The sequence below is a fragment of the Ambystoma mexicanum genome, chromosome 10, assembly GCF_040938575.1.
Source record: "Ambystoma mexicanum isolate Mex_15411 chromosome 10, UKY_AmexF1_1, whole genome shotgun sequence".
Classification (NCBI taxonomy): domain Eukaryota; kingdom Metazoa; phylum Chordata; class Amphibia; order Caudata; family Ambystomatidae; genus Ambystoma; species Ambystoma mexicanum.
Window position 1 is genome coordinate 1,050,224,293 of NC_090932.1, and position 14,170 is coordinate 1,050,238,462.

A 14,170-nucleotide genomic window follows, 5' to 3' on the forward strand; every position below is an offset into this window, starting at 1 on the left:
CTGCATTCAGTACATGTGTAGGCTTTATTTACACACATCCATTTCTGCTTGTGGGATGTGTTTGCATATCAATGCCACTGGATGCATGCCAGAATTTCATTTGTGTGTGACATGTCTGCTTCATGTGTTGGCTGTCAATGTGATGTCTATGTGTGTGTGGGTTATGTGCTTCTGATATGTGTACTCATGTTTGTTTTTTCCACATTACAGATGATGACGCAATGGAGCAAGATCATGGTGATGACATTCCTGACACAAGGTTGCTATTACATCAGCAACCCGGCACAAGTGGGGGTCGTGGGGTGGTAGGCCACGAGAACCCACTTGTGCTCCAGACCATCTTGTCCAGGGCTGGCAATCAGATCACTCTGACAACAATGTTGAGTTGGATGTGTTTCATGTCCATTCGTCCACAGTGAGTGATTCTGATGTGGATGATCTTCTGTCCGCGACACCTGCATTGAGGGGCCGGACGGTGTTGTAACCTCCACCTGTGGTAGATCAGGACGCATGGTCACACTCCACACCAGTTGTTGATGTGCCTGGGGCATCACGTCAATGGAGGGATGTAGTCCTGCAGCCGTGGGTGGTGCCAATCCAGCGAGGACCCTGGCTCCTTGGGCCCCACGGGTGTCAAGTCCAGCAACGCAGTGGGTGTGCGCCACCAGAGTATTCTGAGTGGGAGCAATCAATGTATGCTAATTCAGCACAACAGGGGGAAGCTATTGATAAGATTGCTCACAGCATGGAATGTGTCGCCCAATCCATGCTCCCCCCTGCTAGGCAGGTGGATCTCCAGCATCAGACAGCACAGTCCACGGCCCTCTCAATCAGGCTGGGCATGGCGGCTCAGACAGGTCACGCCGGGCTGAAATGGTGTCTATGTGTCAAGCACTTGCTGCTCACGCAGAGGCACACAAGAAGGCCCTGAGGGATGACCATCAATCCCTCATATTTACTCTGGGTGTGCTCAACATGTCCCAGAGGAATCGGTCAGAGGAGAGGTAGGAGCAGCTTGAGAATACCATCTCGGCGGAGCTACGTGCATGCCGGGAGGTGCTCCAGATGTTATGGTGCTCCATTCATAACAACTAAGTAAACAAGATGCAAACTGACTTGTTCTCGTTTGTTAGCTATAGCATATTGTAACTATTAATCATCTATGTTCCGCAAACACCACACATATACAGAGTACTAATATGTGAACCGCTTTGTGCCATGGAACATACTGTTGCATCCTACAGACTCATAAATTCCCAGTTTGGGGCAATGGGCAGTGGGTAAACATTGTCTGTGGGCACTGCATTTGTTGTTCTCAATTAATTTATAATAACATCTGTCTGCACTACAACCTCAAACGTTCATATTTGTCTCCTTGTTTTCTGCATATACTTCTCCATCCCATTGCAAACTATACCCAGCGCTGCTCAATGCACCACCTTTCTCCGGATCCAGGACCAGATATGTAGCTGGATCTCGGGATCTGACCAGCATTAGCACCAAATAGCCCTTAAAAAACCTTAGAAAACATAAACAAAAAAACAAAGTGCGTTGCACACTACAGTAGAGAGTGGGGGGTCTCAGCCACAAATAGCACCTATATCACAGGCAACAGGACCTAAGACAGACAATCAGCAAGCCTGGGGACTCCCCTCTCTAACAAAATGTGCTCTGGGCAGTCTTGCGAGCTTGTCGATTTTTTCGCTGTACTTACCAAAAATCATGGTCCCCTACCGACTGTGCTAAAAAAGCAGCTAGCGAGAAATATAGCTATTTGTTTCTATTGGTGTGGTGAGTTACACTTCTTTCCATTGGTTAAGAGACTTGCGTCATTTACACAACTTTCCAAACCAATAGAAAAAAGTGTAACTCTCAAAAACATTGCAAGCACTAAAACGTTGAACTGCAGTGTTGTGCGCCTCTATTTCTGAGTATGAAAGGCTCCTACAAAAGTTGTTAATAGGATGTAGAGTAACTATAGAGTGTGCACAATGTAAATCTGCACATTGAGTGACAAGAAAGCAAACAGTAGTGGACTACGAGGGCACGGGAAGCGCTGTCAATGTGCATACATCTAGGCACATGGAATTTAGCCATGCGTTCATTCCATCAATGTTAGCATGTCGCCTGTCTGGGTGGAGTCTCTCTTGCAGCTTGGTAGACTTTAGCACAGTAAGTCTATGTTGGTAATTCTACTTCCATTTGTTCTCCTGCATATTGCATTTTATACACACTCATGCAAACGATGTGTTTGGTAAGTTCCAGTAATATATCACATTTTTTTCATGCTACACTGATATGGGCACTGGCCCTTCTGCAATCACCCATCATGCACATGGCTAATTATGCAAATCAGGCGATGATGTAATTTAGCTACTTCTAGCTACTTTTAGTACAGCCAATAGGTACTTTCCTTACTAACCAGTTCACTACACTGGCTTTCTGCGACCACGTAGTGGCACAGACCACATTACATCACTAAGGCAAGCATCCAAGTTTGCAGAGAGTTAAACACCCAGTAATTCACAAAAAAGCAGAATCCATTCCAAAAACACAATTATCACCGAGGCACCACCTTTCCGGGCTTGCTCAAAATTCTCTTTCTAAAATAAATTGTGGTATTTGTTGTTTGCATATCTAACTACATTTTCACACGGACGCTGCTCGCTTGAACAGTACAGAAACCATAGCAACAAATACTTACTGTGATTTGTGCATTTTTGAAGCAATTAAGCAAAGTTGACATTTTCAAAAGAACTCTACGAGAGCAAAAACAAAACTGCTCCAATATGATTGGATCAGAACCATAGATAACTGTCTAAACTATAAAGACTTTAGAAATAATCATTTTCAAGACAAGAAATACAATGCTCTTGAATTATATCTAATAAATCCCCTTCATTGTTTCATAGACTCAATTGTTTGTGTATGAGATTTAATATTTGGCCCACAAGAGATATCCGAAGTAGATCTGGCAAAATGTCTAAATGTGATAATGTTTGTCATTTTTGCCAGATCGCTGGGAGCAAATAGACCCTTGTTACAAGACAAGTGTATATTGAATTTTAAGAAACATCTACAAGAGTACCAGATAATTACCCCTGTTGTGGAAAATTGTTTTTTCGGGTAAATTAACATCAATTCGAATTGCTGCTCTCAATTTTCTATATTCATTGAAATTGATTTAAAGGGACTTCATATGATATGAGCAAGAATTAATAATTAATTAAGCTCTTGATCTCAATTGATCATAATGTATGTGTACAATAGCTATTATTATGCCTTCTTTTTTTTCTTAACTGTGCTCAAATTGTTAGAAATAATTTTAATACAAATGAAATTACAGAAAATAGTTTTGTAAAATTTTGTAAAATTTGATTATTGTAAAGTTGATTAAATCAGCTGAATCAATAAAAAGAACATGTTTAAAATGTCCTTTCATTAAAGTTCAATTGGCACCTGCGCTCTCCTCGTCTGAACTAAGCCCCCTCCTCCAAACTCTGCCCCAGCACCAGCCCTTGTGAAATCCCTCTCCACATTATTCCATTTCCACCACTTCCTTATCTACTTCACAGCGCTCACCTTTGACGCAACTCCTGCTCTGAAATACTCCCCCATGTTTTCATGCATGTGTTCAATGTCTGTGGTTTGTGTTTATAATTACGTTTCATCCAATTATTAGTTATACAATAAATTGTTGGATGCACTACCACTTTTCTGTTTTTATTATTTGTTGTATTTATTTATTGTTTATTTACTCATATTGTTTTGCATAACACTTTCCACTTCTCCCCACCCCCATGCACATTCACCCTTTTCCTCTCCCATGCACTTCCACGTTCTCAATGTCACCGGGCCTAGAAAGATCATCCTTTAGTTCTCCCCTACTAACTTCCCTCTTCACACTCTAAAACCCTTCTGTACGAGGACAATACAAATACAATATCAATATCAATTATTATATTCCAGTACAAAACAGTGACTAAAATGTACTTTGTACTTATCTCGACAGATATATTCTACTGTACTGCATGTGCCACAGTTTCCAGCTACCATCTGACGGATTGTTTAACCAGCATTGGAAAATATCTATCTACAGAATTTTCTCCATCACGTGATATGGGACAACCGACCTGGGCCAATCTGTCATTTCGCAGTACCAGTAACAGTAACAAGAAGCAACCTATCACGTTTTCTACCGACCAATCATCAGGCACGTACGATGTCCATGAATGTCATGCTGCTCTCTGATCGGTCCAGAGTCAACTGCGTACCTGAACCAGGAAGTGAGTCCACGGACCAGACCCTGATATCACTCATTTATTTGTACCTAATGTATTGTCATTTTTTAAAAACTACTGTCCAGATTTACAGAAAATTGACAAAAGCACGCATTTGGGACCTAGCCGCCTCCGCCTGGCATAAATTTGTGACAAATCCGTCCAGCCGTTTGGGCTGTAGGCACAAGCAAATTTGTTTCTATTGTGTCTAAGAGGATTTCCACAGATTGTGGGACCCCCTATAACTGCTCCCCATGGACAAAACTGCAACAAACTATACAAAATTATTCTGAGTGGGCCATATAATTTCTTTAGCAAAGTTTGGTGAGGATTCATCCAGGGGGCAAAGTTATAAGCCGTCCAAAAATGGCTCTTTCTATGCGTGGATCAACCTAACCATAACTACAGGCCCGCTACTGCAGGCCCTCTAATATATATATGTATATATATTACACGGCCTGCGGTAGCGGCCGTGTAGTTATGGTTAAGTTGCTCAACTCACAGGAAGAGCACTTTTACGGTGGCTTATAACTTCGCTCCCCAGGACGAATCCTTACCAAACTTTGGGAAAAAAATATATGGCCCGCTCTGAAATGTTATGGTAAAATGGTGAGGTTTTGTCAAGGGCGGGCAAAGTTATAGGGGGGTTTCCAAATGCAGTGGAAAAACATTTTTTCTCATGCCTACAGCCTAAACTGCTGGACAGATTTTCCCCATATTGGAGGCAGGAGCGGCGGCTTGGTCTCAAAAGTGTGCTTTTGTAAATGTGGTGTAAATCCGTCCAGTAATGTTATTTAAAACTGGCTAAAAGCAGGTAAAAAAAAAATATATTGATATCTGGTTTTGGTCCGCAGATCCACTTGCCTGTTCGGTCCACATAGAGGCCTCTGATTGGCCCAGAGGGTGACATGATGTGCGTGGACATTGGACACGCCCACTGATTGGATGGTCAAAAGTGTGAAGTGCATCCGATTTTTGGAAACGCCCGCCATGTTGGATTCCCACGTGATCTATACACGGCTTCTGAGTGTTCTAAGTGCCGATATCTATAGAAGCCAAAACAAAAGGTGTATCTTTAAAAATTGAAACATTCCGCCCGCGTGATCTTTAAACGGCTTCTTGGTGTACTAAGCGCCAATATCTCTTATAGCTAACTCACGGGACATGTCTTTAGAAATAGGGACATTCCGCTCTATTATATCTCCCTCCTACAGTCTTACATTCGCTGTCTCGGATGTTTCGCTTACCTTCTAGCTAAAGGGTTTGATCCATCTGCCTCGCGGGCTGCTGTCGGCGTTCTCTCGCTTCTTCTGACTTCCGTCGTCTCTGTTTGCATACCCGGATGTTTTTGCCCGCGTCACAGTCGTTTCCTCCTTCCGGCTTGTGTCCATTTCCATGTTCTTTTCTACATTGTTGTAGATAGGCGCGGTTCCATCTATCCAATGATATTCCGTCACGTCATCGTTCCGGAATTACAGGTCCTTTTTTCTTGCCTTTGTTACTCCGTATTTATTTCTTTCTTCTTTGGTACTGCCTTTCCTGGACCATAGATAAGGATCTAATTTCCTGACCCATCAAAGTTGTTCTTCACATATGTTTCTCTATGCTTTTTTCAACATGTAAATGTTGTATTCAGCTACAGAGCTGAACACGTTAATTTCAATCGTATTTCCTCATCAATCGCTTTTTGGACAACACTATACGATTTTGATGCAAATTTATATACAGTTCAAGTGGTAGCATAACTTCATTTTGTATCACTCGATTTTTTCATTGAGACCCGATCTCACAGCATTTTGTTAAAAAAATGAGTTCTTTTTCTTTTGTTAATAATTTCTTTCTATCGATGTTCATATCATTACTCTCTTTCACCTTATAAACCACCGACCACTTTAATTCTTCTGCCTTATGGATCATTTCAACGAAATGTCCTACCATAGGTGCAGAATGAATTCTGTTCCTTATGCAGCTCTTATGTTCCGTTATCCATGTTTTTATTTTTCTTTCAGTCTTCCCTATATAGATTTTTTTACAGGGACACCATATCACATATACCACAAATTTGGAATTGCAGTTAGTTAGTGTTTTCTGTCTCCACTCATTTCTCAGTCCAAGATCTATTTGAGTTGATTTCTTAGTTTGAGAGCAGCACGTACAACTGCTGCACGGTACATGTCCCTCTAGTATTCTCATTCCCCAACTCTCTGTCAGTGTTGGTTGAAATTTATGTTGTTTTGTTATGTCATTGCGCATTATTTGGTCCTTCACAGTCTTACTTCTTCGTAAAGCTATTAGCGGTTTTTCCAGTGGGCTTTTTCCTTTCTCCATAATTGTCCAGTTTCGGTATATGATTTTCCTGATCCGATTTGACAGATTACTATGCGTGTTCACAAACACCAATTTGTCATTATCTTTTCTTTTCAATACCGGTTGTTGCTCAAGTAAGGCTTCCCGGTGATTATTATCAGCCCTCTTCATCGCCCGGTTTACCAGTTTTTTAGGGTAGCCTCTTTCATATAAATTCATTCTCAATTTATTGGCCCCTTCTCTATAGTCTTCTCTGTTCGTGTTTTTGTTTGATGTATTTATTTTAAATTCTTTTTGCAGGCGAGGTTAGAATGTAAGGTGGGGCGGGAAATGAGGGAGGAGGCCCCAAAAACTAATATAGAGGGGCATGTGGACAAGAGAAGATGTTTCACGTGTGTTACTTCTGTGGTAGGGGCAGTGTTTCTCATGCTCCTTGATTACAGCTTCCAACTAACTTCTACATTGCTTCCCCCTGCTAAGTGGTGTGTTGCAGTACATACACAGGACTGTTGTCTTCGAAAAGATATGGATCAACAGCCTCTTTTATTGCATGCAAGGTAGCTGCTGGGATTTTGTGTCCCATAGAAGTAGGCTGTGTGGCTACAGTATTGGTTGAGGAAGACGAGGTGGGAGAAGACCGCCTACTACTTGCTAAGAAAGGAACAACCTTTCTGAGAGCATCGCAGTGGTTAGATTTGGTTTGGCGGCGCATGGAGGTGGTCCTGTAGGAGTACTGTCCAGGTAGTCTGCGACTGAGTACAAAGTTGCACTCAGTGCATTTCACTTTGGCAGCTTTAGCCTTTGGTACATTCCCAACAGTGGTAAAGAACTGCAACACCCATGAGTCTCTCTGGGTGCTAGAGCTAGGCACTTCCTCTACCTCATGTTCTTGGTCATCTTCATTGTCTTTGGAAGTAGTGCACTTTTTATGTTGTGTAGGTCCTCCAGCTGGTGGTGGCTCTTGGGGAGGAGGGATGGCAATAGCTGATCTCATTTTTAAGATAAATAGCAATTTTGCTAATAGTCTTCGAAGTATGTGCTTTGTACTAGATTGTTAATGGAAAATTAATACGTTTAGGTGTAGGAGCTGTGCAAGGGTACATTTTGTGCTTGAAAGTTCCTCAATTGGTAGAAAATGCAGTTCCAAACTGTCCTTGAAGCACAGTCCTGATCGCGAAGTGCGGACACTTCATCATGCCCCAAGTGCATTGTCACGTGGCACTTTCCAGAAGGTCTGCGATGATGTCAGACGTTCAGACATTCCGTGACGTAAACTGACACGAAAACAGTGGAACACGTTACAAAAAGTGTATAAAAGTGTTAAAAATGATGCTAGAAGGTGGGAAATGGCATAGTTTTAAGGTGAAACTTTGTAAATTGGACATACATGTTGCTATATTGGGATAAGTATGACAGTAGTAAGTTGTAGGAAAATAGCATGCACTGGTAAAAACCCATGAAATTCACTGAAAACAACGCTGTTAAAGGGATGTTATGGTAAAATTGCACTAATAAAAACCAATGAAATTCACTGAAAGAACTTTGTTAAAAGGACGTGATGGTTATAAGTAAAACGGAAAAACCCAGGACATCAAAAATAATATCACAAATGTCATTGATGACATCACTGATGACATCACATGTGAAATTAATTTTGATGAAAAGTCCCTGCAAGGGGTTGTGTTTATAATGTTGGTAACAGGATGTCAGGGGTGATCGGTAGACCTATCATGAACTATTTAATCTATTAAAGAATGCACTCATCTAAACAACATTGTATTGGAATGTTGTTGTTAATACAGGAACCTAATCATACATGAACATAAGCAATGACTGCAGCATGCACCATAGAAGTACACCCTTTGTAATCTTGCAATTTTGGATAGTACAATAAAGAATGCTACCTTATCAGAGAATTGAGTTATGTTAAACATGTAATAACTAGCTAACAATTCAGGACTTGATACACACTTGTGCTAGTAAAAACAATACATATGAAGACCCACAGTGCATAAAAATCAGAGGCACATACAGGGAAACTAAAGTAAGGAAGAATGAAACAGCATCTTCAGAAAAAGTTAATAACATTAAAGTGTATCTTCATTTATACAAATGAACTGTGTGTTTGAGTCCTGCTTATTGACCCATGTATGTGCACCATGAGCTGAGACCAAACCCTAAGGAAAGTACTTCAAGAAAACATGACAAGGTTAACGTCTAGATATATAGCACCTTTTGAATTTTAATATTCTGACTGTCAGTGAACAAAACCACCTGAACTAGATATTTCAGTGAAGAAAAACAAGTGGCCCATATATGCGATGTCATCAATGACATTTATGTTGTCATCTTTGATGCCCTGGCTGTTCTTAACAGTGAACAGTGGTGGCGCGAGTTATGGTTGCTTAGCTTACCATAACTGGTGAATTTCTGAGGTTTTTCGGTTTTACTTGTAACCATAACGTCCCTTTCACAAAGCTTTTTCAGTGAATATATATATAAAGACAAAAGGTGCTGCGCTGCAGCCTGAAATAACAGTTTGAAAAACTGCATGCAGCTCCAAAAACGTAACCCGTACACACCTAGGGTAGGGTTGCAAAAACAGTTTATTGACATCTTTAAAATAAGCAAGCCCATTTTATTGGGGCTATAATACAGGATCATGGCAAGTCCATCAAACTACCCAGAGGTAGCAAAAAAAGTGAGAAATCACCATGTGTTCCACCCATGACTCAGGCTTCTAAAGTTGTGAACCTCCATATTTCTGTCACACATTCCCCAAACTCTCTCTCTGTCTTTCATAATGTCTCACCATCTCTCAGTCTCTCTTATTATCTAGCAATCTATCTTTCTCCCTCAATATATCACTCTTAATACCCTCCTTCTGTCCCTCTGTCACCCCAACTCTTCCCCTTCCCTTTTTTCTCCTCTCACATTTTCTCCACTCTCTCATCAGTTTCTGTGTTCTCTCTCTTTGTATATATTTCTACTGTACAATTTACTCTGAGATGGAATTTGTATAGCCACACCCAATTGACCAATGGATTAACCTGACATAGTCTACCATAAAAACATCACTTATAACATAACAAACCATAATACATTACTGTGACACGTTTGGAATGCTATGCTTTCAGGTATTCATCCAAGGTCAGAATTCAAGTACAGAGATATTTAGAGGCTGCATGGATCTATTTTTAGTAGTTAATACATTTTCCAATGTAGCTGCAACCGGAGATTTCAATGTTTTCATTTGCTGCTCATAATCAGTGCAGTAGAGATAATTAGAATCTCAGTTATGTTTCATCTAAATCATCACATTTCTAAGGGGTTAATTTTCAAAAGAAATGCACATTGCATGCATGGCACCCTGCATGCAATTTTAGACTTTTGCAAAACAGAGAGGAAAAATTACGAGTAACAATAGGTAATACTGTATTTACTCTGTATTATTACAATCCTTATTGTGAAGAATTTAAGAGCTTCCTGTAAATTTCGCTTTGCAAGCCGCATTTACAATGGCTTTATAGGGAATCTGCTTGCTGTTAGCAGATGCTAAATGCAGGTGGATTCCATAGGAATCCATTCGATTTACGCCGGCAATAAAATACCATGATATTAAAAAATGAAGAGGTTGTGCAGGTGGAGTGGGAAGTAGAAGGAGGAAATGTATTTCAGCTCCCGTCTCCCACTACATATGCAAAACATGTGTGAAATCTTTACACCTTGGTTTTATGTTTTGCTATTCCATTCTGGGGTACTTCCATTAAATGGGTACTTTTATTTCAGGTATAAACTGCACGCAAGGAATGGTCAACCTTACAACTTAATACTTACTTGCTATTGTGATCCCTGCATACAATTTTAAACACTTGCAAGGCAGAGTTCAGAATGCAACTGTAAAACTAGTACAAACCACTTACACTCTTTCTTACAAAAAAATAAATGCTGCCTGCAAATGACGCTTCACAGATGGAATGTACTGATGTATTCCTATGGTATCTGTCAGCTTGTAGCAGATTCATTGAAATCATTCGTTTTATGTCTGCATGAAAATCGCATCTCACACAGGCATACATTAATGAGTTCTTTGAATAAAGGAGAATGCATGGAAGAGATCTTAACTTCACTTTGTGCCACTTCTGCACCTTCCAAAGACTAGAACATAGGACAGAGCGAGAAATAAATGCATACACGAATTTCACGTTGCATGTACGCCTTAATGTTCTGCTCCGTCCAAAGTAAAATGGCCCGCAAGTCTCCTATTCAGTTCAATTGTGATCAGTTTGCTTTCGACAGTTCTCCAGACAATGAATGCATAGTCACAACATGTAAGAAGTGGTGATCAAAGTGTTAGGAATAATGTATGCCACTGTTACATGCCTGACGAGCTGCAGTCTGCTCAGAAACATGTAAACCTAAGAAAATGTATTAATTCAAACTCTGAACCACCTGATTGACAGGTGTTTTAAAAAGATAAAATCAAGTTCGAACTCATGAAAAGTTTCAACTAGAACTTCAAACTCAAAGGCTGTCCATTTAAAAAAAATTACAAAAAATAATAATACTAAATAACTATAAATAATAATGCAAATAAAAATAATAACAAAAAATCCAAATATTAAAACCATTATATGTATTCAAATATAATTAAATGTGTGTTTGATAACATTTCTGGTCTCTCAGATTATTATTGTCTTTTTTTAATTATTTGTAAGGTTTACAATTTCTCTTATGGTTAAGATTGTTTTACATCGAAACATAATTGGTGTAAGTAGAGAAAATTTTAACTTGAGTGTCTTTATTCCAATTCAAGGATCATTGCACCTATAGGTGCCTCTGTACTGGGAGAGTTGTGAATCTATCAAAGCCTCATCATTAGGCAAAGAGTACTAAACACAGTTTAAATTTTTGATCCGAATCAAAACACTGCGAGACAATTAATGGTGCTATTGATTAGAAGCATTGGATGTAAGCGCGATATTCAAACTGTGGCTTGACTTCAAAGAAAAAAACTAGACAAATCACATCACTGTAAAGCAATTTGAAAAACATGTGAGCTGATTTAGAAAATGTTCAGTCACGCCTACAGACAAGGATGGCTTAGGTATGAAAGTGGAGAAGTGGAACGACAAGAAGAAAAACCTAGTAGGCCTTGGATCTCAATTGGAACACAGGTATTATTTCTGGGGAAAAACACACAGCCATTGTCATCCCAAAAGTCATACACAAATCTTGAATTTGCAAGCTTCTGACAATACTCTCTCAGGAGATTGTTGTAGACAACCTCCAGCTCATAAAGAGGTTCCAGTCTATCAGCCGAGAGTGATGTGCTTAGTAATGTCCCTGCAACCGATGATGTTCGCAGGCCATAAAAATAACATGTAACCGTTACTTATGCCTTTAAAAGAAGTTAATTGATGCACAAACTACAAACAAAAAAATCGAGTGAATTTTAGACGCTGATAAAAGAGACAAACTGCACCCAGAGTTCCTCTATATCCAATGCAGTGGCCGAAGAAAGGTGGGTTAGGTACTTCACGACAAAATTTGAGGGTCCGACTTGGGACGCACAAATGAAAAACCAGATCCCTCAAACATCCTGGGTTGATCTTTCGAAGGCAGAAGACATTGAAACTTCCATACGGAAACTTAAAACATCCAGAGCTCTGGGTCCGGATGGACTAACGAACATGGACCTAAATACGTTTCCAAAAGAATGGGCTGAAATGATCAGCAAGATCTTTGCAGAATGTGGCAGAACGAACATAGTTCCGGAATCCTGGCAGAAAGTGGTGATAGTCCCAATTTACAAAAAAGGAGCGAGCTACAGGCCTATCGCCCTTTTGGACATAATAGGCAAAATATACGCAACCCTCCTGCTTAAGCATTTCCGAGCATGGGGAGAAGACAGCCACTCTAAAGATCAATTACAAACGGGTTTTCAAAAAAACGGGTGTACCTCAGTCAACCTAATGTTAATAAAGATCTTCCAATCCAAGGTCAAGGAGGGTGCACCAAAGGTCTATCTGGCCTTCGTGGACCTCTCAATGGCGTTCGATAAGATCGACCGGCCCAGACTGTGGTCGAAGCTGCAAGGTTGGAAATGTCCAAACAAAATGGTGGATCCCATAAAAGCCCTCCATTCGCATATGAAAATTAGAGTTAAATTAAACCATCAGGGTGCCCTATCGGAGGAGATCATCGTGAATCGAGGGGTTAAGCAGGGTTGTCCCCTGGCGCCGGCACTGTTTATAGCATTTCTAGGTGACTACCAACTCTCAGAAAGCAAAATCCGATCTTTCCCCCCGAAAATCGGGAAAACGGAGATCCCACGCCTATTGTACGCGGATGACGTCATTTTGATCGATCAGACGAGAGTGGGCCCACAAAGAAAATTACGTAACTTGGAGAGCTACATTGCTGAAAACCACCTGGAGATAAACAAACAAAGACAAAAATTCTGGTGATGGAGAAAGTTCCCAGTAAATCGATGAAAAAACTAAATTTGTTCCTCGACAACACCAGAATCGAAATAGTAAAAACATTCAAATATCTATGGATTCAAATGGCCAGTTCCATAACAGAAAAGAGTCTCCAAAACCAACTATGGGAAAAAGCGAAATGCCTGACTGCCCAAATAAGAGCAGTTGATCGCAAGTTCGGAAAATTCTCACTGATACAGGCAATAACCTTTTACAAAGCCAAAGTGGTTCCTGCTTTGGCTTATGGAATGGAGGCCTCGCTATACTTCCCACGTAACACCTGGAGCAAATTAGAAGGCTATGTTAGGAAAACAGCGTTGGCCCTTCCTAAATCAACTGCAATACCGGCTATCAGGAGAGAGCTGGGGCTTGTGCCATTAGCGTCCATGGTAGATCAAAGTGCGATGCGTCTGTAAAGAAGAATAATCATGTCGGACTCGCTCCCCATCTTTAACATCATAAAGGATGAAATGGAAACAGGCAAATGTGAGGCTCTGAAAAAATGGGTAAAAGCTAGAAAGGGTGATCTGGAAAAAATTGAATGTACTGAAAAAGAGCTGAAAGAAAATCCAGATCGAATTAAAAAGAAAAACGGAAGAAACGGACTGGATTCGGACAGCAGAGAAAGCGTTGGGGAATTAACTTCTAAACCACCTGCCTCCAACATTCAATAAGGCGAAAAAACCACTGAATTACTGTGCCAAGTTCCCGGACAAGAACCTGAGAATCTGTATTATGAGAGCAAGACTCAACCTACTGCCAACCAGAGAGATCATAACAATCAGAGGAGCTTCAACCGACAAGTGATGCCACCTTTTCAAAAAGGAATCTTCCATCGAAACATTGAAGCACCTTGTGATAGAGTGCGTAAAAATGAACGAAAACAGAAACATCTACCGCCCCTCGCAGGCGGAAAACCTCTGGATATTAAAAAACGAACGATCTGTGGAACAGATTAATTTCTGGTGAGAACACAAGATGGACCACAGCTTTGGCCAAACTTATGGAACTTGCTTTTGATCAGATTAACCCTCTAAAGCCCGACGGCTGCACTTTGCAGGACTCAGACCCAGGTCAAAGAAATGAAGAATCAGGAAT